Source organism: Anoplopoma fimbria, chromosome 13 (assembly GCF_027596085.1).
Source record: "Anoplopoma fimbria isolate UVic2021 breed Golden Eagle Sablefish chromosome 13, Afim_UVic_2022, whole genome shotgun sequence".
Classification (NCBI taxonomy): domain Eukaryota; kingdom Metazoa; phylum Chordata; class Actinopteri; order Perciformes; family Anoplopomatidae; genus Anoplopoma; species Anoplopoma fimbria.
This window is the reverse complement of record NC_072461.1, coordinates 28,408,222-28,413,503: the sequence shown is the minus strand read 5'-3', so window position 1 is coordinate 28,413,503 and position 5,282 is coordinate 28,408,222.

Below are 5,282 nucleotides of genomic sequence, written 5' to 3'. Positions count from 1 at the left end.
AACTATATTTACATGATTTCTTTGCTCCTAGTGGTATAATACGTCTTCAGTTTGGTGGATCAGGTTCATGTGAGCCACGATGTTTTTAAAACTCAGATTAGAAGTTTGTTTTATTGACAGGATGAAACATTTTAACCTGAAATCTGCCTTTGTTTGTGTTTCAGCTCATGTTTCTATGAAAGCTACACCTGAAAACGATGCATTGTGTTCTGATTTGACTTTATTAACAATACGTTTAAATGAAATAACAATAAACTAGCAATAACATTTTTATAGGAAACAATTTTATTCTAAAATTGTTTTGCTAATAACTGCTAATCATTGTTTTTATACATGACGAGCCGAGGTGGAAGAAGTATTCAGATTCTGTACTGCTACTAGTACTAGTAGTACTACTAGTACTACTAGTACTAGTAGTACTACTAGTAGTACTACTAGTACTACTACTTCAGATAAGGAAGCAATACCACAGTGTAGAAATACTCAAGCAAAACAAACTCACTGGAGTCAAAGTACAAAAGTATTAGCATCAAAAATATACTACAAAAAAGATTTATTAAGTTTTAACATAATACATTTTTAATAACACATATGTTTTATGTTAATAATATGTAAAGTAACTAAAGCTGCTACAGAATGTAATTTACTTAAAAAGTATAATATTTACCTCTGAGATGGAAGTAGAAATTAGCAGAAGTACTCAAGTAAAGTACCTTGAATTAGTACTTTCATACAGCACTAAAATAAATGCACTTAGTGACTTTCCACAACAACAAAGGGTTTATTTATTATTATTTATTATTATTATTATTTATTAATCATTATAATCCATGTTACAACTGAATTATGAAATGTAAACAATTATTGATAATAATATGACTTTATTCCAGGTGTAGTTGTTTCAGTCCCACCCTCTCAGGTGTTTACAGTCGTCATGTTTCTGTTTTAAAGGTAAAATGAAACTCGCAGCACCTTTAACTCTTCAGCAGCTCAGACCCGTGAGGCGTTTATGGACTGCTCTGTAGAGTCGGTCAGAATGAATTCACTCTCGCTGCAAATGCCAAAAATCACCGCCGCATCACACGCACCGCCACGTCTGCCTCGCCACCACGCCGCTTCCTGTATCTGTTGACAAAATAAAAGACTGTGGATGAAGACTGATGTGGTTGGAGTGAGCGAGCATCACTTTACGTTGATGATTTATTTTATTCTGTCTTTGTTTTGGAGGAATGATTCCGACGCCGTTTGATGACACTGAGAGGATCCACGCTTTGTTCTGATTGGTTGTGTTCAGTGAGAAACAGGAAGTGGGTTGCTGTGACGAACACCATGATGACACATCGATTGTTCCATGTTTTGTTTTGGTTTTTTTGTACATTTTAAAGTGTTTTTTCTTTTAAATTTAATTATTTGAACACGCAGAGCGACTTTGGGGACGCAGGTCACCGCCACGCGTGATGTCATGATGATGATGTCATTTTATTTAACCTTTAAATACATTTGTATAACGACACTTGCAGATAGAAGGTCCGTGTCTCAGAGGATCAACAGGTTTACTCTGAGGTCAGAGGTCAGACTGAGGTCAAGCGTAGGTGAGAGATCAGTGTGAGGTCAGACTGAGGTCAGACTGAGGTCAGACTGAAGTCAAGCGTAGGTGAGAGGTCAGTGTGAGGTCAGACTGAGGTCAGAGTAAGGTCAGACTTAGGCCAGACTTAGGCCAGACTGAGTTCAGAGTAAGGTCAGACTTAGGCCAGACTGAGGTCAGAGTAAGGCCAGACTGAGGTCAGACTGAGGTCAGAGTGAGGTCAGAGTGAGGTCAGACTGAGGTTAGGCAGAGGTCAGAGTTGAGGCTGTGGGCAGAGATCAGAAATAGATCTGACAGAGGTCAGGTTGAGGTCAGACTAGGTCAAGCTGAGTTTAGAGTGAGGACAGAGTGAGGTCAGAGGTCGTTAGCGGCGGCCTCCCTCTCTGAAGCCGCTCTGCTGCTGTACATACTGAACCACTGAATGACAATATGATTATTGTTGTTGTTGTTTCATATCTGGATGCAGGTGATGTAACAGATGAATGGTGACGTGAATGACTAACAAGAGACAATAAAGAGCATTTCTATTCGCTTTGAGCAGACCGAGTTTACGTTTCTGTACGATGAATTCATTCAATGATAAATTACAACAAGCACCAGTTTCATTTCATTCATAAACATGTGTCTGTACTTTTTCAAAACTGATATCTCCCTCCATGTTTGGCCTTTAAGGTCACTGAAACAGAGATTTTTGAAAAAGCCTTTAACCTTTATATTCACCTACTGGTTGTTATAAGTTTACAATGAATGTCATCTCAAAATGTATAATTATGATGTTCATTTTTACATCATGATTAGCTTTTACGCAATCAGTAATCTTTTATCCAAGTCCAAAAAGTAACTAAATATAAAAGTAACTGAATATAAAAGTAACTGAATATAAAAGTAACTGAATATAAAAGTTGCGGTCGCTAAGCCCCTCCCTAGAACGACCACTGTCCAATCCCCTCACTAGCACCCGTAACTAAGCGCAGGAGTTCTGATGACGTTAGCTAGCTTGACGTTAGCATACAAAAGACGGTTGAATAGTAGTTATAATTAGTTTATGATATCCAGTGTTTGGATATAAAGCCCATTATGTAAGAGCGATAACCCGAAAACAAATGGAAGACTGGATAATTTAGTTTTATGTTAGATAATGAAAAACCCTCACATCCTCTGTCCACAATCTGTCCATCCTCTGTCCTTACACCCTCACATCCTCTGTCCTTAGACCCTCACCTCCTCTGTCCTTACACCCTCACATCCTCTGTCCTTACACCCTCACCTCCTCTGTCCTTAGATCCTTCTCCCAGGATGGACAGAATGCAATAGATGTCATGTGTACAGAATGAGCAGCATAACAGAGATACAACACATTCAATGTATATGACATAAATGATTCATATAATAAGACTACTTATAATAACAGCAGCAATTATTACAGTAGAATTATAGCCATGAAAATAGGGATAGTAATGTGACTAATAATAATAATGGAAGTAGCAGTGGGTGTCAGTCGGCTCACAGCAGGAGGCACGACTACGGTCCAGGTACCACAACGATTCATGGAAACCTGCAGAGCGAGAAAGCAAAAGGGCTTCAGGGTGGAAGTAAAGCTAAAATGCGTAATGGTACAGGTAATAGTAATAGTAATGTCTCTAATGTAGGGAGTCATAACTAACATGAAACATTAACTTAGCTTATAAAAACAACAATATATAGACTTAGGTTGCTCTGCTCTACTCTGCCTATCCCTCTGTAAGAGATTATTTAAAAAAAAAAGTAAATAAATGTATTATTATTGAAAACGCCATTATGACCACAACATGCTGGATGCTAAAGCTTGACAGGCCTAGCAACAGTAACCAAGGAGGGAGGGCCTTAGCAAAGGCCTCAACTTTAATCTGATTGGTGTTTGGAAACAGCCCTCTGCCAATCAGGAGCTATAAAACTCTTTTCCTCCAGCAATTATCTTCCTCCTCTGGTAGTGATGGGTGTTCCTCTCTCTCCTCCCCCAGCATGTCACCCAGAGGACGGACTGAAACAGACCAGAGACACAGAGAGACTTCACTGAGGACGGACTGAAACAGACCAGAGACACAGAGAGACTTCACTGAGGACGGACTGAGACAGACCAGAGACACAGAGAGACTTCACTGAGGACGGACTGAAACAGACCAGAGACACAGAGAGACTTCACTGAGGACGGACTGAGGACAGACTGAGGACGGACTGAGACAGACCAGAGACACAGAGAGACTTCACTGAGGACTGAGACAGACCAGAGACACAGACAGAGACAGACCAGAGACACAGACTTCACTGAGGACGGACTGAAACAGACCAGAGACACAGAGAGACTTCACTGAGGACGGACTGAAACAGACCAGAGACACAGAGAGACTTCACTGAGGACGGACTGAGACAGACCAGAGACACAGAGAGACTTCACTGAGGACGACTCTGGTGTCTGTTTGATGCTTTGGACTCTTGAGCAGAGAAATGAGACAGAAGATCAGCAGCTACTGAGACGACAGACATGGACAAACAGAAAGGTACTGTGTTTACTTTATTACCTATTACAGATACAAAGCCACAAAAAACAATAATAACGTGTTAAATCACAGAAAAGAATGTTTATTTTTCACCGGACAAACACATGAGACAGACAAAAAAGTTTATTTTGTTTCACACGTGGAGAGAATTTAATAGAAATCTCCTCCTGGGACAAAGATGACTATGTTTAAATTACATAATGTCCCATGAAATAAATCCAACGTGGTACGTGGTGTGCTTTTCATGTTAATTATTACATGTATAAGATAAAATAATCCTTTATTGACTGAAAACCCAGGTGGACAGAAATATGTCCAGATAAATAGAGACATTTCAAAATAATAATAGAATTCAAGAGCAATTAAAAATATATATACATATAAATAGGATTTACTGTGCTGTTGTGTGTTGTTTCATTCATAGTGTATTGTTATTGCCTCAATATAAAAATAAAAGTAACTGCACGCTATTTATAATCAAGTTATAAACATTTAATAACACTAAAATGTGTTTGTGAACACGTTTGTTTTAAAATGTACAGTATAACTGCAAGACATATTTAATGTTTCTAATGTTCAGTTTACACAGCAGCCTCCATGTGTTAATAATAATAATCACTTTTATTAGTGTGTTATAAAACATTTATTACATGTTTGTATTGTTATGAATCATAATACATTGGGGACTTTGATTCTCTCACAGCGATGACAGAAAAGTGTGGGGTCTTTATCACTCTGGTGGTATGTTAACTACCATCATCATCATCATCTTCATCACTTCCTCCTCAGGGGACGGAGCTAATAGACTGTTTAGAACCAACAGTTTATCCTTTTCCTCCGTCACAAACACTCTGACTGACTTCTGCTCTTTTGGTTTTATGACTTATGATGAATTCAGTTTATTCAACTGGGTCTGATCTTGGTCATTTTTCTTTGCCCTTTATATTAATAATGATAATAATACTGATGATAAAAATATTAATTATATGGAGCGATGAGGAGACTGTAACCTTGCTCAAATCAAAATTAAGTTCCCATTCAACAAAACTTTAATGGGAATTACGTTTCAATGAGGATTCTGCATAGGGAGGAGAAACTGTTTCAAACTGTTTCAAACTGTTTCAAACTGTTTCAAACTGTTTCAAACTGTTTCAAACTGT